Source organism: Ceratotherium simum, chromosome 35 (genome assembly GCF_057802395.1).
Source record: "Ceratotherium simum simum isolate JZ-2026a chromosome 35, ASM5780239v1, whole genome shotgun sequence".
NCBI classification, from domain to species: Eukaryota; Metazoa; Chordata; class Mammalia; order Perissodactyla; family Rhinocerotidae; genus Ceratotherium; species Ceratotherium simum.
Window position 1 is genome coordinate 4,946,961 of NC_141934.1, and position 21,815 is coordinate 4,968,775.

The 21,815-nt window shown below is 47.6% G+C and overlaps 3 pseudogenes; 2 read left to right on the forward strand and 1 right to left on the reverse strand.

The window, feature by feature from the left end:
• Window positions 1-21,815, forward strand: part of LOC147912425 (uncharacterized) — a 176,540-nt pseudogene that overhangs the window by 104,847 nt on the left and 49,878 nt on the right.
• On the reverse strand, window positions 8,048-11,647 carry LOC101404430 (tubulin alpha-3 chain-like; annotated as a pseudogene).
• Window positions 14,418-16,409, forward strand: LOC101404167 (Y-box-binding protein 1 pseudogene; annotated as a pseudogene).

Here is a 21,815-nt window from a genome sequence, read left to right on the forward strand (position 1 = left end):
GGACAGAGGGACACCTCGAGGAGGAAACAGGCCTCCAAGGAGAGAGGTGCTGGCCCGGCTCAGGGGAGGTCAGGCTGGGGACGGGCACCCTTGCTGTGCCATTCTCTTCCCCTCTCCCGGGAGCCTCAGGAGTGTTTGTGCTCTCTGCCTCCACCTCCTCAGCTCCCACTCACGCCTCGTCTTTCCATCCTCTGGCCACCACCCCGACAGCTGCCAAAGGGCCAAATCCAGACGCGTCTCAGACCACACGGTCCCTGGCCTTCTGGCAGTGCTGGGTGTGGGAGCCACAGCTCCATGGTTCTCCTGAGGCTCCGCTCCAGCGACTCACCAGCCTCTCAGGCTACACTGTTCCTCAGCATTTGTCTAGTGGCATCTGGTAATGTCCCGAGTGTGCTGTGTTCTACAGAATGTCACCTGGAAAGCTCTGAGTCTGTGCCTCTGAAACTTTCTCCGTTAAGATCTATGTTCTAGGCAACCCGGGATGGTGGGTGAAGCCAGCTGTCTGCCTCGGTTGGCCCCCAATAGCTGGGCACTGATTTCCTGTGCCCCCCTTTTCAGGCGAAAGTGGTGCTGTTTTCACCACACAGCCCCGTGCTCACTGCTGAGATGCACAGTCCTCTGGTCCTCAAGCCAGGTCTCTGAAGTTCTCCTCGGCCCCCCTGCCTCCTCAGCCAGCTGACTTCCTCCCATTCAGTCAGCACCTCCTCACCCTCCCTCCACCTCCCACCCACCTACCCCTCCTCCCGGGTTGGATTAAGTGCCCCTCTCTGTACTTCTTTACCACTGCTTGGTGCCGGGCCCTTCAAGATGCTGAATAAATAAATATTGTGACTGAATCTCCAACGGGTGTGTTTGCTCCTTGAGGACAAGCAGTAGAGCTCACTCATCTTTCTAGCTCCAGCACCATAGTAGCTGCCCAATAAACACATTGTCTGACAGATATTTATTCTACATGTTATATACACATCCAGCTCCTAACCTCTCAGGAACCAAAATATGAACTCCTTGGATAAATTAATTTGTACATGAACAGACAAGGATTGCGAAAGGGACAGGGCTATTGAGTCTAATGTTGAACAAAAATCATTGGGGAAAGACACGGTCACTGCCTTGGGAGGGATCTGTCCAATATTCCAATTGTAGAGCTAGGTATGAGAGCAAAACCTATAAAACTGTTAGGAGAAGACATAGGAAGCAATCTTCATAATCTTGCATTAGTCATGGTTTTTGAGATATGATATCAAAAGTGCAAGTGACAAAAGAAAAAATAGATAAATAGGATTTCATCAAAATTAAAAATGTTTGTACAGCAAATGATACTATCAAGAAAGTGAGGGCCGGCCCTGTGGCTTGGTGGTTAAGTGCGTGCGCTGCGATGCTGGTGGCCCGGGTTCGGATCCCGGGTGCGCATCGAGGCACCACTTCTCCGTTCATCCTGAGGCCGAGTCCCACATACAGCAACTAGAAGGATGTGCAGCTACGACACACAACTATCCACTGGGGCTTTGGGGGAAAAAAAAATAAATAAAATCTTAAAAAAAAAAAAAAAAAGAAAGTGACAGGACAAGCTACAGAATGGGAGAAGATATTTGCAACTCATATATCTGATAAGGCACTTGTATCTAGAATATAAAGAGGATACTTACAATTCAACAATAAAAAGGTAAGTAACCCCAATTAAAAATTGGCGAAGGATTTGAATAGACATTTCTCCAAAGAAGATATACAAATGGCCAATAAGCACATGAAAAGATACTCAGCATCTCTAGTCATTAGGGAAATGCAAATCAAGACCACAACAAGATATTACTTCACAATCACTGGGACGGTCATAATCAAAAAGACATACAATAACGAGAGTTGGTGATGTGGAGAAATTGGGACCCTCACACATTGCTGGTGGGAATGCAAAATGACATGACAGCGTTTTGGCAATTCCTCAGAAAGATAAACATATGGCCCAGAAATTCTACTCCTAGGTATATATCCAAGAGTATGGAAAACTTGTCCACACAAAAACTTGTACAAAAATGTTCATAGCAGCATTATTCATGATAGCCCCAAAGTGGAAGAAACCAAAATGTCCACCAACTGAGGAATGGATAAATAAAAACTGGTATGGATCTATGAAGGAATATTATTTGGCCATAGAAAGGAATGGAGGACGGATAGGTGCTACAACACGAGTAAACTTGAAAACAATATGCTTGCTAAGTGAAAGAAGCTGTTCACAAAAGACCACATATTGTGAGAGTCTGTTTATATGAAATGTCCAGAATAGGCAAATTGATGGAGACAGAAAGTGGACTAGTGGTTGCTTAAGACTGGGGCAAGGAGGGAGAATGGGGAGGGGCTGTGAATGGGTACAGGGTTTCTTTTTGAGAGGACAGAAATGTTCTAAAATTAGATTGTGGCAATGTTTGCACAACTCTGTGAATATACTAAAAAACTCTGAATTCACTTTAAATGGATGAATTGTATGGTATGTGAATTCTATTTCACTAAAGCTATTTATTTATCTATTTTATTTTATTTTATTTGTGAGGAAGATCAGCCCTGAGCTAACGTCTGCCAATCCGCCTCTTTTTGCCGAGAAAGACTGGCCCTGAGCTAACACCTGTGCTGATCTTCCTCCACTTTATGTGGGACGCCTCCACAGCATGGCCTGACATGTGGTGAGTCGGTGAGTGCCCCAGTTGCAAACCTGGGCCGCCAGCAGCGGAGCGCGCACACTTAACATCTATGCCACAGGGCCAGCCCCTAAAGCTATTTTTTTAAATTATGGAATGTGTCAAATCCTTGGGTGTTTTACCTCCGGGAACGTATTCTGAGAACTTCCTTGTACAGAAATCTGGGAGGGTTATTCTTACTTCATTCACCAAACATCCGGGTCCCCCAGTGAGTGCTGGGATATAAAAGTGAACAAAAACAGAACCGACATCCGACCGCCGGGAGTTTAGAATCAGAAAGATCAACGTGAACGTGAAACTTTGATAAACGCTCCCAAAACAGGTCCAGTGGAGCAATAATAGGAAGACCTATAATAGGAAGACCAGACCCCTCCACGGAGGTCAGGGAGCCTGTTTTTCCAGAAGACTGACTGATCTGAGGTCTGAAGGCAGAGCAAGTCTCATTTCTCTGAGAGGGGGGAATGTGTTTCAGGTAGAAGATACAGCACAAGGGGGCCCAGGAGGGAGTGCGGGGAGAGGATGGGGCGGAGAGTGTGAGAGGAAGCCTGGAGCGAGGCGAGGGGCAGAGAGGAGCTGGGTCACACAGAACCTTAAAGCCCACGGTGACAGTTTGGTGTCCATCCTCAGAGTGTCGGCAAGTCCTTAACAGTTTTATACGAGGCGGTGAATGTGATCTGACGCCACCTTGAGGAGGTCACTCTGCCTGTCCACTCCTTCCTGGGGCCTTCTGTGGCCTGGGTGGGCACCAGCCTCTCAGCCGCCCCATCACAGATGACGTGCCCCAAGGAGCACCCAGGCAGCAAGGGCAGCAGCAGCAGGAGGTGCCTGTGGTGGAGGGGAGAGACCGGCTTCTAATTTCCGGGAATCTTTATGTCTTTCTCATGAACACAAACAGCCTTTGAATACGTTTCAGGGTATTATATTTATTTTTCAGTCTTTTTCTGATTGCTCTGTTAACTCAGTTGCTTCAGGTGTTAGTGCTTTTTATTGCATTTCTGCTTTCATGGTGAGTTTCCTCAAATACAGGCTGACTCTGTCTCTCTGTGTGTCTGAGGAACCCTATTTGTTGGTGGATGCAGCTCGCTGACAGAGACTATGGGGGAGAGGGCAGGTTCTAACAATGTTAGAAAGGTTGTGTTGGTAGTTTACAGCAGGGGTTCATCAGCTACCAGGGCACTTCCGCCCTCTCCAGCCCCAGAGCCCGGTGTCTGTTTCATCCTGAGAGCAGATGTCACTGTTGTCTGCTGCTCGGCCTAATCAGAAACTGGCCAAGCCGCTAGAAGAGCATGTCCTGGTGAGTCACCCAGTGATGGCCCCTGAGCCTCTCCTGGCTCCTTTATCCCCCAGGACACACCCTCCACTTCTACGGGAGTTCTCTCCTGCACCCACCTTGGATAAGGTTCCCTCCAGACTCATTTCTCTGTAAAGGCGGCCCTGTCTGCTTTCCCTCTTGCAGGACTTTCTCACAGTTTCTAGCGTCCTGACGGCACTCTCTCACTTTCCAGTGCACTGACAGTTTAGGAAAGTTCACTCTTTTTCTTCAGCCATTCCAACAGATGTTGATTGATAGGGGAGAGGCAGATACCATAGTAAACATAATCTAAGTTTCCATTAATGATGTAGAAAGAAGTTTAGAATGCTGTGCACCTTCCGGATCACCCTTATGAAGATCAATCACAGCAAGTGGCATGCTCTGCAGGAAATCGGATGGCACCAAATATGAAAAGTTCTGCTAAAAGTAGCAAGTTGCACAGAAGCTATCCTGGTGCTCTTGTACAGACAGGGTTTCTCTGCAACATGTCACTTTACTATTTCCCAGGATAAAACTGTTGATTCTGTGTCAATACGCTGAGAACACAGGCTCACAATGGAGACCGTGTGTAGCTGCTTGAGCAGATCCACATCATCTTTTGAGAGAGAGACAAAAGCCTCTTTCTACCTGCATTAGCCACACACACATTAGTCTTTTGTGTCATCAAGAATATAACTCAATCTCTTAAAATGCATATATATTAATAGAACAAGTTTACCCTCTTCCCACATGGTACCTAAAGCATTTTGTCTTGTATTTTTTGCATAAATTAATACCTGCATCCTAGGAGACTGTGACTCAGGTAACCAGATAATTTATCATCCAAATGAGAACAGTTTGAGAATAAAAGTGGATGCTATTCATCATGACTCCCAGAAAACAGGCACAAACTGGGACCGTTTCAGAGAAACCAGGATGGACAGTCACCCTGAACAAGACCCAGTGCCTTTCCAATGTCTGATGAAGAGTCTGCCGTGTGTGTTACACATTCGTTCCTCCCAATTGCCTTTCCACCAGTGTGACTGGGAGATGAAGGGAGAGCAAACGTTTCTGTACAGGGCCAGAGCAGGAAACGTGAAAATGTGCTTTTGGTTACAGTCCTACTGAATCTCATGGGGGAATATTGTATAACTGGAATTATCTACTTACTTAAATAAAAGAATGTCAAATGGGAAAATTGTCACCATCTTTTTTTGTGTGTGTGTGAGGAAGATCAGCCCTGTGCTAACATCTGCCTATCCTCCTTTTTTTTTTTAAATTTATTTTTATTTTTTATTTATTTTTAATTTTTTGTTTATTGCAGTAACATTGGTTTATAACATTGTATAAATTTCAGGTGTACATCATTATACTTCTATTTCTGCATAGATTACATCATGTTCACCACCCAAATACTAATTACAACCCATCACCACACACATGTGCTGAATTATCCCTTTCGCCCTCCTCCCTCCCCCCTTTCCCTCTGGTAACCACCAACCCAATCTCTGTCCCTATGTGTTTGTTTATTGTTGTTATTATCTACTACTTAATGAAGGAAATCATACAGTATTTGACCTTCTCCCTCTGACTTATTTCACTTTGCATAATACCCTCAATGTCCATCCATGTTGTCACAAATGGCTGCAATCCTCCTTTTTTTTGCTGAGGAAGACTGGCCCTGGTTAACATCCATGCCCATCTTCCTCCACTTTATATGGGACGCCGCCACAGCATGGCTTGCCAAGCGGTGTGTCAGTGCGCGCCCAGGATCCCAACCGGCGAACCCCGGGCCGCTGCAGCAGAGCGTGCACACTTAACGGCTTGCGCCACGGGGCTGGCCCTGAATTGTCACCATCTTTTTAGCCATAGCTCAGGGTTGCAACACGGAGGCTGCTTTCTCATCTTTCATTCATTTGTATCATGTAAGAGTTGAGAGTTCTTGTGCGTTATCTCATTGCGTTCTTGACAGGAATTCATCAAGGCAAGTGTTGTTACATTTCCAATTTACTGAACAGGGAAAACAACGTGCAGAGGAGTAAGGGCTTTTTAAATACTCTAATAGGAAAACGTATATTATTGTTGTGCATATTTGCATTTCTCCAATTTTTTAGTGCAAGTATTTTTTTTCCACGTCAATTCTTCCTTTCTTTTTTGTGAATTGTTTATGAAAGTCCTTGCCCATGTTTTTCTTTTCTTTTTTTTTAAGATTTTATTTATTTATTTTTTTCCCCCCAAAGCCCCAGTAGATAGTTGTATGTCATAGCTGCACATCCTTCTAGTTGCTGTATCTGGGAAGCGGCCTCAGCATGGCCGGAGAAGCAGTGCCTCGGTGCACGCCCGGGATCCGAACCCGGGCCGCCAGCAGCGGAGCGCACACACTTAACTGCTAAGCCACAGGGCCGGACCATTGCCCACGTTTTTCTATTAGGATGTCCATTTTTCTTACTTTTCTCTAATGTTTAATTTCTACTTTTTGTCAGAGCAATAAATATATCTAATTTAAATTAAGTCCAATAGTGCTCTCAGGATTGTGGGGAAACTAGCAGTGTCCTCCCTATTCTTCCTCTCTCAACTCCCTCTGGCTTCCTAGAGGCAATCCTTTCAACTCTTTCATCTGTTTCTTCCGATATTTATCTGCATATTTCTAAATAATGTTCTTTAATTTCTACTTCTTCCTCGATTACTCTGAATATTATATACTGACTTCTTCTGACGGAACATAAGAAATCAGCACTTGTACAAAACACCCACCCGCCTCGCCCCACACACAAATCCTTCTCCCTTCTCTCAGCCCAGCTGCCTCACGATTTCTGATTACGTTGGTTGATACTTAATGTTGATCTTACAACTTTGGAAACACTGCTCACTCATGGGCTATACAGTGTAGCACAATTATATTTCCCTTCTGGTACAACATTTTGTTCTTCCATGAGCTGGTAATTGGCCCATCTGCACATTTGCTTCATTTTCTATGTCCTGTTACCGATTCTTCCCAAGCCCTCTGACGGGACTGGAGGCTCCTCTCACTGGGTCGTCTACTGGTTCCATTTCTTCCCTCTTTCGATCCTCCCGGCCAATCAGCTGACCGGGTCTTCAAGCCCATCGCACAACTGCCATGCTGGGACTTCCCTCCACCACCATCCTGTGAACTCTCGTCATCTCTCCCCATGTTGGCTTCCTTGCTTCTCAGATTCTATATCTGTTTCTTGGTTTTAGCCCTCATTTTCTAATTTTAATGTTGCGTATACTTCAGTAGCATCCTGAGAAAAGTGGATGAAAAGTAAAATTTTGAAACTGGGCATGTCTGAAAATGTCTTCATTTTATCCTCACTATTGATTAATCGTTTAGCTGCGTATAGAATTCTGACCTGGAAATCAATGTCCTTCAGAATCAGGAAGGCTGTGCTCCATTTTCTTCTGGCTTCCAATGTGACTGTTCATATGTTCAATGCCATGCTGTTTTCTCATTCTCTGTGTGCATGCTGATCTTTTCTCTCTGGAAGCTTTTAGAACCCTGCATCAGTCAGGGTATTGTCAGGACAAAAGAAGTCATTTTATGTATGAAGAAAGCACTCTGTGAAGCTTCCGGCAAACCCAGAAATGGTGGCTGCTTTCACGGAAACACAAGACACACAGGTCTCCTCTGGTTGACCCCAAAGAAGGCGCAGTTCCCCCTGCAGGCTCTGAGCACTTCTTCATGCGAGGCAGGGTGCAGGAGAGCAGGGTGCTTGTTTTCAGAAAGGAAACCAGGGAAAGAGGAGCCCCGGAGTCAGCCAACCTGGCTGGGTCCCAAGCTGCCTGAAGGGCTGCGTCCCAGCAACTGTGACATGTGATAGGTGCCCCGGTGGCAGGACTGTCTTCCTTCTCAAAAGGGACACTGCTGTGGATTCTTTGTATGTTATTTTCTCCACGGGATTCAACAAGATGGGGATTTCTGTGGCTGAAACCTTTTCCACCCAGACAGATTCAGAGGACACAAGGGAAGTATCACAAGGGAAGGTCATACTCCCTGCTTTCCCACCAAATGAGCCAGCATGTGCAAAGCAGGGTGACAGGCACACCGTCAGAGGTCCTGGGACTGCTGGCACCACTGCACCAGGAGGTGGTCGATGTGCGTGCTAAGTAGGAGGAAGGGGGTGACGGTCTAGGGCTGGGATCAAAGGACGGGCATTCGAAATTTCAGATCCAAGGGACAACGTGACCAGAGGTTTTGGCAGCAGCACACAGGGTCAGCTGGAGCCCGGGTCAGCAAACCTTGTCTGTAAAGGGCGAGACACTACACATTCTAGGCTGGGTGGGCCACGCGGTCTGTTACAGCTCCTCAGTTCTGTCTTTGCAGCAAAAGCAGCCACAACAAGATGCCAATGAGCAGGTGTGGCTGTGTTCACACACAACTTATTACAGAACCAGGCGGCTGGTCCACCCACCATGCTGACCCCCGAGCTAGAGGAGGAGGACCAGAGGAGGAAGGCCTAGTTCAGAACCACCACAGCAGGCCCAGCAGAAGCAGTGAGGGTCTGAGAGAGCAGAGGAGGCCTGAACAGGCTCAGGGAAGCACATCCCGAGGGAAAGAATCCACAGGGGTCGGTGACCGAGGTTTGAACAAAGCTGGAGAGCGACAGCAAGGTTTCTGTCCTGTATCCAATGGAAGATGGGGACACACTGTGGTCTGAGGCAAACTCAGGCCAGAATTTTTAGACTTACCAATAGAGAAATAAAGATGATGCCATTTTCTTCACATAAAGATTCATGATAGTTTTTCTTTAAATTCAACACTGCACAGGACATTTAAATTGGATTCAATTTCTACATACTATGGAGTGAAGTAAGATTTAGTGACAGCAATCTGTTTATAGTAATTCTCCAATTTCAAATATCCACCTGAATTACCAAAATGCCTACAATTTCTCAGTCCAAACTTCATTTCCCACACTAATCCTACCACCCAAAAAAAGGAACAAAAATCCTTCAAAAATTTTTCTATTCTATTAAAAATAAAAACAAAACTCTCACCACAGATCTATAGTGTGACAACTCAGGAAGAAAGTTCAAAAGATGCCACCAAAGGGGCTGGCCTGGGGGCCTAGTGGTTAAGTTAATGTGCTGCACTTCGGTGGCTCAGAATTCGCAGGTTCGGATCCTGGGCGTGGACACCGCTTATCAAGCCATGCTGTGGCAGGCCTCCCACATATAAAGTAGAGGAAGTTGGGCATGGATGTTAGCCCATGGCCAATCTTCCTCAGCAAGAAGAGGAGGATTGGCAACAGATGTTAGCTCAGGGCTAATCTTCCGCACCAAAAAAAACAAAAAACAAAAAACGAAAGATGCCACTGAATGAATGATCACTCTGGTTCCCTAAGTTATGACCAAGAGCTGAGGTGCCAGGGAACAGGGGAATTCTCTGCAAAGGGCAGCGTTGTATTGCAGGGTCTGCTGCTTGCTAACAGGTAGACCCACTCCACATCACCCAGTCCTACCTTAAATCCAGTCGGTCACCAATCCACAAACTGGATGGTGGCTTCGTCTTAATGGCGACAATGGCCGCATTGACGTCTTTCAGGACCACGTCCCCCCTGTACAAGATGCAGCAGGCCATGTACTTGCCATGGTGAGGGTCACACTTGACTATCTGGTTGGCCGGCTCGAAGCAGGCATTGGTGATCTCGGCCATGGACAGCTGCCAGTGGGAGGCCTTCTCGGCTGAGATGACCGGAGCATAGGTGGCCAGGGGGAAGTGGATGCGGGGGTATGGGACCAGGTTGGTCTGGAATTTTGTCAAGTCCACGTTCAGGGCCCCGTCGAATCGCAGGGAGGCCATGATGGAGGACACGATCTGCCCAATCAGATGGGTGAGGTTGGTGTACGTGGGCCTCTTGATATCCAGGTTGCGCCGACATATGTTGTAGATGGCTTCGTTGTCCACCATGAAGGCACAGTCAGAATGTTCCAGGGTCATGTGCGTGGTCAGGATGGAGTTGTAGGGCTCCACCACGGCCGTGGAAACCTGGGGCGCTGGGTAAATGGCAAATTCAAGCTTGGACTTCTTGCCATAGTCCACCGAGAGGCGCTCCATGAGCAGAGATGCAAAGCCAGAGCCGGTGCCGCCCACAAAGCTGTGGAAGATGAGGAAGCCCTGCAGCCCCGTGCACAGATCCGCCTGAGAGGGAGCAGAGAACGTGAGCCAACACCTGCAGAAGCCACACCGCCCACCTCCAACCAGCCACAGTCACTTCTCTTCCTCTGCAAGATTATACAACTCACATCCTCCACAGTGAACACACATTACACTTAGAGGCAGAGCAGAGCAGACGTTCAAGATGTATGGATGCACCGCAGCCACCCTGGAGAGTCAGACTGTGGACTCGTGATTCTGGCCTCGGTTTTGCCAAAATGTCTTACTGGTCACAATCCAAGGCCTACCCTCCTGTCCAGGACAACGTCCACAGGAAGCCTTCTCAGTGCTCTTCTTACCAGTTTGCGGATCCGGTCCAGGACCAGGTCGACGATCTCCTTGCCGATGGTGTAGTGGCCTCTGGCGTAACTATCGGCTGCGTCTTCCTTCCCGCTGATCAGCCGCTCTGGGTGGAAGAGCTGCCTGTAGGTCCCTGTGCGGACTTCATCTACAGAGGACACAGGGGCCACGAGTCTTTAAGACCTATTGTTAACTCATTAGGGTGGACAGATTTGGGACTGTTCCATTCCACCAAGCACATGCTGTTCCTTGTAGGTCAACAGCATCAGTGTCTCCTAGGAAACGTTTCTATGTAATACACAGACCACAACTGCAACCTAGGGCTCTAGGAGAGAAGAGTTAACTCACGGCACAAATGCGAGTGTGACCGGTTTCCAAGGAAGGGAGTAGAGCTCTCACACCCACACACAGGTGCTTCTACACATGCATGGTTTTTCATACCCATAGCTATAGCCAAGGGTATAATTTAAAACTCCCTTACATACTAGACAGTCACCAGGTCAGAGTGACTTCTGCTGGGCAGTCCCATCAGGGCACCCTATGTGGCCTGGGTCTCACAGACTTTAGGGTGACATTCTGTCATCTCCTGGGTGGCCACTGAAAGGTGCTTTCTTTGCAGCTCTCCTTGGAAACTACCTCTGACTCCTAATCTGGAGGAACCCAACGAATGTTCTATACTTACCTTTATATGTCTAAGATGCAGGTCAAGATTCATGCACCACGCTGAGGGAGTGCACAGCATTAGGAGGGACCAGTGCCTGGGCACCCTGCAGACAGAGTCTACACAACCCCCCGACCAAGGCAGAAGTGGTCATGAGTGAATCTATCCCCAGCCCATCTTCCTGCTGGCCAACCTTACAGTAGGTTTTTCTAAATTCGGAGCCTGAGTCCCACAGACATCTCAAGCACTAACCTCCCAGTTTCTCACCTAACGTGGCCACGGGCATACACTTGTACGTCGGTCCTTTCTGCAGAGGGTTCAAAGGAGCACACGTGGGGCTTTAGCGAGGCTCTCCCATCCTCTCAGGACAGCTCCCCTGAGTGCCCGAGTACCTACCGACCACGGTGGGCTCCAGGTCCACAAACACTGCTCTGGGCACATGCTTGCCAGCCCGTCTCGCCGAAGAATGTGTTGAATGAGTTGTCCCCACCGCTGATGGTTTTGTCACTTGGCATCTGACCATCGGGCTAAAGTCCATGTTCAGGGCAGTACAATTCCCAGCAGGCATTGCTGATCTGGACCCCCACCTGCCACACGTGGTTAGAGGTACTCTCATGCTAGGATCCGGAACCTAAAGGTGAGACCCTCATCTTCAAGGCAATCGTCACTCTATGGCATGCAAATGAGACCCGATATCATAAATTAATATTTGTAAAGTATTTTGCTGTCTGGAGGTTTTCTCACACATTCCATCCCATGACCTGCCAATGATCACTTCATATCTGAACACCTGCCCATCCAACACCGACAGACACACCAAACTGTGAGTAGGAGTACAGCCATTATAAATTCGTCTTCCAAGCAAGCAGTAAGTAATGTTAAAAATTAACGTAAAACAAGCAGTCAAGCAATTTTGCCTCCACTGAAGAACGCATTTCCCACACGGTTTTAAGCAATGGCTTGGAAAATCAGACAAAATACATAAAATAACAGTTTTTGGTCACTGGACAACAGGCAGCAGAGACAGTGATTGCTCAGAGCAGATAAACAAAGTCAGCCGTGTTCCCGCCCCAGGAGACTGCTCGGGGTTTCCAGGCTGCAGCAGAGGGAGGAGAAACCCATAGCCCAGGGATCCCCTGAGTGGAGAAGAGAGAACTCGGGGTTCATGGAGGCCAAGGCAGCTAGAAACCATGGTGCTGATACAGGCAGGGAGAGAGCTGCACGGAAAGAGCCCTGTGGAGACCAGCGGGGAGTCCCGTGGAGTCCACAGCTGAGTGCTGCTCAGCACACGTGTGTGAGGGGCTCCTGAGCTCCCAGCTGCCATGGCGGAAAAACCTCCCCCTCACAGAGCACTGATGGAGTCCTCAGAAGTGGGGCCAAATGAGGCTACACCAAAGGCTGTTCTGAACCCCCCTAAGAAAGCTGAAAAGCAAGCCTCAAAGGATCCCACTGTTTCCAGGTATATTAATAGCATCCCAGAAAAAGCCTGCAAATAGTTAAAGGAATACCAAGAAAATCTAGCACCCAATCATGTAAAATTCATAATGTCTGGTATCCAGTCTAAACGTACCAGGTATACCAAACAGAAAAAAAAAAAATTCAGAAAATATAACCATATGAAGAAAAAAAGCAATCAATGAAAACAGATCCAGAAATGGCATAGATGATAGAATTAGCAGACAGGAAATTAAAACAACTATTATATATACATATGCTCAGGAAGGTGGAGGAAAAAATTAGCACGATAAGGGAGACACGTTTGATATTAAAAAGACCTAAATCAAACTGGTAATGATAAAAAGATAACATCTGAGATGAAACACACACTGGATGGTATTAACAGCAGAGTCTACACTACAGAAGAAAAGATTTGAGGATGATGCAAAAGTTCTGGAAACAGATAGTGGGGCTGGTTATACATGTGAATGTACTTAATGCTACTGAATTATACACTTAAAAAATGGGCCGGCCTGGTGGTGTAGCAGTTAAGTTCACGCGCTATGCTTCTGGCGGCCTGGGCTTGCAGGTTCGGATCCGAGGTGTGGACCTACGCATCGCTCATCAAGCCACGCTGTGGCGGGCCTCCACATAAAGTAGAGGAAGATGGGCATGGATGTTAGCCCAGGGCCAATCCTCCTCAGCAAACAAAAAGAGGAGGATTGGCAACAGGTGTTAGCTCAGGGCTAATCCTCACACACACACACAAAATTTAAAAAGGAAGGAGTTTAAAAAAATGGTTAAAATGGTAAAATTTGTGTCGTGTATTTTATCACAATAAAGGTGATATTCAGCAATAAAAAGAACCATGTTGACACACGCAACAACATGATGAATCTCAAAATAATCATAGTCAGTGAAAGAATCCAAACCACAACAATGAACTCACTGATCCCATTTACATAAAATTCTAGAAAATACAGAAAAGTAGATGAGTAGGGAGGGGAGAAGGGGTGGAAGGAGAGAACTTTGGGGGTGATGGATATGCTCCTTATCTTGATTGAGGTGATGGCTTCATGGGTCATCAATATGTTAACAAATTTTAAACCTTGTCAAATTACACAGTTTAAATGAGTACTTTATTTTTATGTCAATTATACGTCAATAAGACTGTATAAAAAAATAGACTTTTCCAGACATTTAAACACTGAGAGAATTAATCATTGGTAGGTCACTACCACAAGAGGTGTGAAGGGAATCCCTCCAGGCAGCAGGAGAACAGCACTAGATGGACAACTGGGACCACACACAGGAATGATGGTCACCTCGGCTGCTCAACGTGGGCAAACAGCAAGGACTTTCACCATATTTAAAAATATAATTGAATGTGAAAGCAAAAGAATGATTTATTGTGGGGTTCATAACTCAGATAAAAGTAAAATATGACAAACAACATCACCGAGGCCAAGAAGGGGAAACGGAAGGGGACCGTCGTGAGGCGGCACAGCGTCACTGAAGGTGGACTGGCACGAACAGAAGATGTAGGCGGTCATCCTCACAGCAACCACGAAAAACAAAGTGAAGTGGAAGAGCCAAGAAGCTAATACAGGGATCAAGTGGAATCATACCAATAATTAGCCCAAAAGAAGGCAGAAAAAAGGGGGAAACAGGAACAAACAAATGGGATAAATAGAAAACAAATAGCAACCTGGTGGATTTAAACCCAACCACGCCAATAGTCACATTAACGTCCTTACAAATTAAATGGAATTACCTAATAAAAGGGGGATTACCAGATGGACAAAAAAGCAAGACCTCACCTATGCTAACTAGAAGAGGCCCAGCGAGAGGGTAAAAGTAAAGATGGAGAAAGACACAGCATGCCAAGGCTACACCAAAGGAAAGTGAGAGTGGCTATAGGAACAGGGCAGTTTTTATTCTCTGGTATTTGTTTTCTGCTGACAGCACATTCTGAGCATGCAGACTGGCCTTGGTCTGGGAGAGGGCAGGCTGAGATGGACGGACCAGCCCTGTCAGGCATCCTCCAAGCAGGTTTGGAGGAAACTCTGCTCTGGATGAGGCCGAGCAGCAGGGGTGGGGGGCACATGGGCACATGGAGGGGGCAGCGACCATTTGCTCCAGCACTCGGGGACCAGGTAGTGAGCCTGGGGCCTCCCAGTCTGCCACTCATCTCTTGCTTCTCCAAGAGTGCCACAGTGGGCTTGAGCCCATGTCTGGGGGGCTGGGCTAGCAGGAACTCAGGGTCTCTCAGTTCTGGCATTCTCTGATGCCCAGCAGGCCTCCGGTTGGGGGTCGGGGGCAGGCCCCACCAGACAGCACCTCCCTGCAGGGAGCTTGCAGGGAGGAGTGCACTCATGTGGTGTCTAGGTCCAGGTGGGGTGGAGTGCAGGCCAGGACAACACCGTTGCTTTCAAAGCAAAGAATTTTACCAGGGAAAGAGGTTCACTTTATAATAATAAAGGAGCCAATTCACCAGGAAGGCAGAACAGTCCTTGATGGTTATGTATCACTAGAGTCATAGCTTCTAGACGTAGAGCTTCAAAATATACCAAGAAAACCCGACAGAACTGAAAGGAGAAATAGGCGATCCACAATCCAAGATTCTACACTCTTGATAACTGAGTGAACAACCAGACAGAAATCAGTAAGGACACAGAGGACCTGGCCAGCACTGTCAACCACACTGACCTGACTGACATCATAGAACACACCCCCCAACGCAGCAGAATGCACGTTCTTCTCAAGTGCACAGGGGACATCTGCCAAAAGAGACCACATTCTCCACCAACCTAAGACAAGTCTCAACAAATCTCACATAATCCAAATAAGAGTTTGATCAGTGGTGGGAGGGAAGAGGGGGCCCCTGAGATCCCTGAGACCCCTGCTGTCACCTCCAGCTCCAGGCTCCGTCACTGCACCCCTGAGTGGTGAGCTGGCCCAGTCACTGTCACCACACCCCTGAGCCAAGACCTTCAGCTGTCCCTACCCCCAGTGCTGCCAACACCAAGCCCAGCACCACGGACAGGGCACAGGCACAAGAGCGTAAGCATAACAAAGGTTTGGGGAACAGTAAAATGTTCAATGTAAGAAATGGCTATGGTTTCATCAACAGGAAGGACACGCAGGAAGACGTACACAGACCGCCACAAAGAGGAAGAACCCCAGGGAGGACCTTCGCAGTGCAGGAGACGGGAGACTATGCAGTCTGACGCTGCGGAAGGAGAAAGGGTGCAGAGGCAGCAAGTGTGACAGGCCCTGGGGGGGCTGCAGTGCAAGACAGTAGACATGCAGCAGACCAGGACCCTCATAGACACTGTCCACGTCGCAGGGGTCCTCCACACAACCACCAGCAGAATTAGCAGAAGAGTGACAACGGGGAAGGAACAGGGACCAGAGAGTGCTCCTGAAGGCCAGGCCCCACAGCACCTGCCCGACGCAGGCCACGGTCCCCACCTTACTACATGCAGAGACCCTATGGGTGACAACACAGTGTTTCAACACTCCTGTGCAGGGAGGAGTGATGAAGGGGACTGACAACCAGCGTGCAGGAGAACAAGGGAGAGCAGTGAGACAGAAGCTGTATCGGGGTGTAGCCCACAATTCCACAGACGCCCTCCTGGCCAAAGACAGCCCAGAGAGGACGGCCATGAAGATCAGGAAGGTCAAGGAGCTGAGACCTAACGTAAGCAGCCACCTCAACATCAGCACCGCCGCACCTTCAATGACCAAAACAGATGCCAAGAAAACCCTAAACCACACGACGGCAGAGAGACACGAGCAGCTGCTCCACCAGCTGAGAACTCCTCCCTCCCAAGGCTGAGCCGGGCGGGCTGAGGAGACGCAGGCTCACCATCCCTCCACCATCTGCTTTAGTCACCCAACAAGGAGAAACGCACGTGAAATTCCAGCAATGATAAATGAACAAAAGACCAGAGCTGAAGACCTTAAGTGCCTGCTTTCTCCCTCTTGACCAGATAACGAACTGTTTATCTATGCAGCAGGGGACTTTCATTATTCTATCTAAAGATGTCTCTTTGGTCATGACAAATGAGTTTTATTTTTTTATGAAGCCTAGATTTTCTCAATACATCTTTAAATGTTCTTAAATTGTTTCATAGGGCAGGTCCCGTGGCTTAGCGGTTAAGTGTGCGCGCTCCGCTACTGGTGGCCTGGGTTCGGATCCCGGGCGCGCACCGATGCACCGCTTCTCTGGCCATTCTGACGCTGTGTCCCACATACAGCAACCAGAAGGATGTGCAACTATGACATACAACTATCTACTGGGGCTTCGGGGGGAAAAAAAAGGAGGAGCACTGGCAATAGATGTTAGCTCAGAGCCAGTCTTCCTCAGCAAAAAGAGGAGGATTAGCATGGATGTTAGCTCAGGGATGATCTTCCTCATACACACACACACACACACACACACACAAAATAAAATAAGAAAATAATAAATAGTTTCATATCTGGTCAAGTTAAACTTTTTTAATTTGTGATAAAAGTTCATTTTTAATTTGTGATAAAAATTCACAACTTGATATTTTCAAAAAACTTAACAAACTGCAAGCATCTGTTAATAAAGGTCTTAACAAAAAAATTCAAATACTACAAAATATGTTTTCTGAATGTTGGAATTAAATTAGAAATCAATGACACAAAGATATCTGAAAAACACCCCAGTTATTTGGAAACTAATAACAAGGGAAATTATAAAGCATTTTGATAGGAATGAAAATGAAAACAAAAAAGTTTGTGCGATGCACTTAAAACAGTGCTTAGAAGGGAAACACATATAAATCACTCATATCAGAAAAAGCTAGAAAGGTCTAAAATCAATGACCTATAAAACTCTTTCAGAAAACAGAAGAGAAAGGAACGCTTCCCAACTCACTCTATGAGGCCAGCATCACCCAGGTACCAAAACCAACGACAGTACAAGGAACCTACAGACCAGCATCCCTCATGAACACAGACACAGAAAGTCGTTCAAAAGTTTCAAAATCAATGACCTAAGTTTTCACCTTAAGAAACTAGAAAAAGAGCAAATATCCAAATTATGCAGGAAAGAAGGAAATAATAAAGAGCAGAAATAAACTAAACAGAAAACAGAGAGAGAAAAAAGGAGAAAAATCAATGAAAACAAAACCTGGTTCTTTGAGCTGAACAATAACATTGATAAACCCCTAGCCAAACTGATTCAGAGAGAGAGAAGACACACATTACCAACATCAGGAATGGAAAAGAGGATGTCAATACCGATACTAAGATATTGAAAGGGTAAAGGAATATTATGAATGACTCTGTGCCAACAAATTCAACAACATAGATGAAACAGACAAATTCCTTTCCTGCTACTGGAGCTCACTTAAGGAGAGAGAACCAAAATAAAAATGAACTGGGCAGTCAAAATGGCCACATCAGGATCCAGATGATTTTAAGCATGGGTATTATTTTCCCATCAGGTAATTATGATCACAATACAGTTCAGAAATCTCAAACTACTTCAAGTTCTTTCTGATTTCCTAACCCAGCACTGTAATCCCCTAGCTCGTAAGAGTGATGGTCTGGAAGCCTAGAAACTCTGCTTCTGGCCTGGTCCTTGACAAGTGAAAGACAAGGGGCTAATTCACAGCTGATAGGCTAAGTCTGGTTCCAACCAAACTGCAATACTGAGCAGGAAAAAAATTACCCTTCGAGGCAGGGACAAATTCTCCAGAAGGTTCTCAACTTTGTGATGAGGCTCTGATACATAAAGGAGGATTTTAATCCAAATTTCTGCAGCTGGGATTTCCATTAAATTCATCTTGAGACACAAACCCTCTTATAACAAAGGGAAAGTACATGGAAAGGTCAACGTTGTCTCAGAGAAGATCAGTGTAAGTTCTTTCAGGTTAAATTCATACCAACTCCTCACCACCTCCCCTCACCTGAAGTTTCTCAATTTAGTTGGTTCAACTAAGTACTATGAACTCTTAAAATCATATTTAGGCATTTCAGCTTGAGAAGACCCTATTATACCAACAAACAACGGCTGAAGAGCTCTTCTGAAAGTATTAATCATGGTGTTTTTCTTTTTCAAGACAAAGCCTTTGCTAAAAAAAAGAACAGCTCCTAAAAATGATGACATGCACAAACTTCTTCTAATCCTGAAGTTTCCTTTTACGTGACAGTTAATAGAAGACACTTTTCCTTTACATTTGGAATACTTCACCTCTAAAAAACATTTTTCTGAGCAGCTTGATTTCATGCTGTGCAATGACCAATAAGAGAAGCCTCAAAACCAACTTGTACAAAAGGAGAATGCAGAGGTTAGTGTGTTATTATATAGTTACACACTTTTTGTAAAGTTTGGAAGCTACTAGAATGGTCAGGAGGGGACACTGAGGCTGAGATGACTAGCCATCAGCCTCACTACCTGGGAGCAAGTGAACCTTGACCTGGACCATGTAAAGTCCCGTCCCAGGGACATTCTGGGCTTTCTGCACATAAGGCTGTCTCTTGGGCACCACTTGTTTTAGAACTGCACAATGACAGAGGCATTGGTTGGGTTCCATTGATGTGTAAACTATTAATGTATTGATTCAGCAATTACCCAGTAGCTATCTATGAGCTGAGGATATAAAAATGAACAGATTAAAGGCAGAAGCCCACCCTGCTGTGGGGAAACAGGCATTCTCATATATTGCTGAGGAAGGGAAACTGACAATATCTACAGACTCACAGCCGTCCACTTCCGGCATCGCCTACACACCTACACCAGCAAGAAACGGCACAGGCACAGATCACTCATTGCAGCTTTATGTGTAAAGACCGGAAAACATCCCAGTCTCCAGGGATACGGAACAGGCTGAACAACCTACAGCCACACTCTGGATCACTGTGCGGGGTAAAGGACAATGCAGATCCTTGTATGCTGAGACGGAGGGAGCTGGACTCTTCATACAATCAAAAAACAGGTGCAAGAGTGTGTACTGTCTGCTACCTTTGGTGCAAGAAAGAGGGGATATAAGCACATCTATTCCTGTTTGTTTGGTTTTGCTTTAAAAAAATTATAAGCATAAACCAGAAAAAAAAGAAAAGTATCTAACGGAGAAAGCAAGATTTTTCTGCATATACCGTTTCCGATCATTCTTACCTCAAGACGTTGTAAATATTGCCGATTTTTTTAAGTGCCCTCCTGAGCCCACAGCACAGCAGAGACACACAGGAGAGAGTTCAAGTGCAACACCTGGTGTTGCTTCGGGAAGGAAGAGTCTGGAAGGGCGAGGGCAGAGGGTGACCACACTTGAGCACTGTGCCTGGCGCCCACCCCTGACCCGCAGGGTGTGGACACGACCCTGGGTTGCCGGTCAGAGGCAACACCCTTGCGCCCCGCTGACCCCCAACCCGGGCCTGTCGTCCACCGCCCGCTCCCCGCGCCCAGCCGCCCCAACCCCGCCGCCCGCACAATCCCGGGGATCGCCATCAGGCTGCACGCCGCCCTCCCACCTCCTCTCGGTCAAACGCCACGCTCCAGCCTGTGCGCTCGCCGCATCCTGATTGGCTGGCCGCCTGCGCGACTGCCATTGGCTCCAACAGGGGCGGGCCCCGGCCGGCATCCAATCGCGATTGGCCATTTTCTTGACCGGCAAAATTGCTCTCTTGATTGGTCTTCACTTTGGGCGGGAAGTGATGGCGGCGGCAGTGCAGCGGCTGAAGGTCTGGTGCGGCGTCGGCGGGAGGCTGCGCGGCTGACGGCCTGAGCGACTGTGGAGGGGCGGCCGCGGGGCAGGAGGGAGCCCCTGATGAGCGGGGAGGCCACGCTGCCATAGCTCTCCCCGCCTGAGCCCCACGTGTCCGTCTGTGAAGTGCGGTCTCACCACCAGCCGCGCAGGGTGTGGAAGGGACAGGGCTGGTCCCTGTGAAAGGCCTTGCCGACGTCAGCTGAGCAAACGCCTGTGCGGGCTGTTCCGTCAGCGGCCTCGTACTGGCACTGAGGTCAGTGTCCTGGGCTGGGGAGAAGCTTTGTAACCGCAGGACCTCAGGGACCGTTCAACTGCCCCATCTCTTATCAACAGAGTGATTAAGAACTGTCCTCCAGAAAAACTGCAACGTCACCTAGGCAGAGGAGGCATACAGGAAGAGATCGTGACCTGAAACAACCTCGGAACTAAAGATCCGCCTCCCCAGGAACCCAAGGACCGGGACACGACCGGAACTTGAATATCGGACTCCAATCAGGAGTGAGGGGTCCCTCATTCAGGAAGATCCGGCGTTAAAATTCCTTCCCCTCCTCATCATAAATGATTAGAAACCTGTCATAAATGTTTAAAACCTCACCATAAATTTTTGAAGCCCACCAATCAAAACCTGCCCCACCAGTGTTTCCCATGTCAGCTTGTTCTCTCTAACCTCTTAAATAACCCCAAATCCTGAACCAGAGAGACAGATCTGAGGGCACATGCCCTGTCTCCCTGCAGATCTATCTCACAGAATAAAAGCTGATTTCTCCCCTCAAAGGCTGATGCCGTAATTAATTGGCTTGTTTATGTGCATCGGGCAGAGAACCCCAATTCTGTGCAGTAACAGTTTTAAGCCCTGGGTCTGTCAGGGGCAGACGTGCAACCGGACTCCTGCAAGAGCACGTGGTGCGGACCACGTGATGGGTCCCCAGAAGAAAGTGGCTGAGAAGCTCGAGAAGGGGCGGGGATGGGGGTGGTGGGGGTGGGGGTGGTGGGTACTTTCACCTCCCTAGAGACTTAGGACTTGTGAGCAGGTCTTAAAGAAAGTATCGCGAGGTTTCCAAGCAGCAGAGACGGAAGGGTGGAGAGGGCAGGGTGGGCTCAGTGGAGTTGTGAGATTTAGCCGGGCACGAGGACGGTGGTGAAGAGGGTGACACTGGTGGCTCTGGGCTGGGCTGGTGTGACCACAGCTAGACCAAGGAGTTTGGCTTTCCTGGGTGGGCAGAAGCCAGCTGGCAACAGATACAGGTTGGACTGGACGTCTAGGGGGAGCATATGGCAGCAGGGGGAGGATGGGGGCAGGAGACCCCAGAAGTGGTCATTGCAGGAGGACAAAGAATTACCGCCCACACACGTCCTGGTGAAAGGACACACAGAATTTCCAAGGTTCCTGGAAGGGTGACTGCTGCCCTCAGTTTACCCCCACCAAATACCCCCCACCGCATTCCTGTGGCTGGTCCATGGGAGAGTCTGTGTTGACCCTACAGAGGAATAGAGCCCCTTCTCCTGGCTCTTCTAAGCA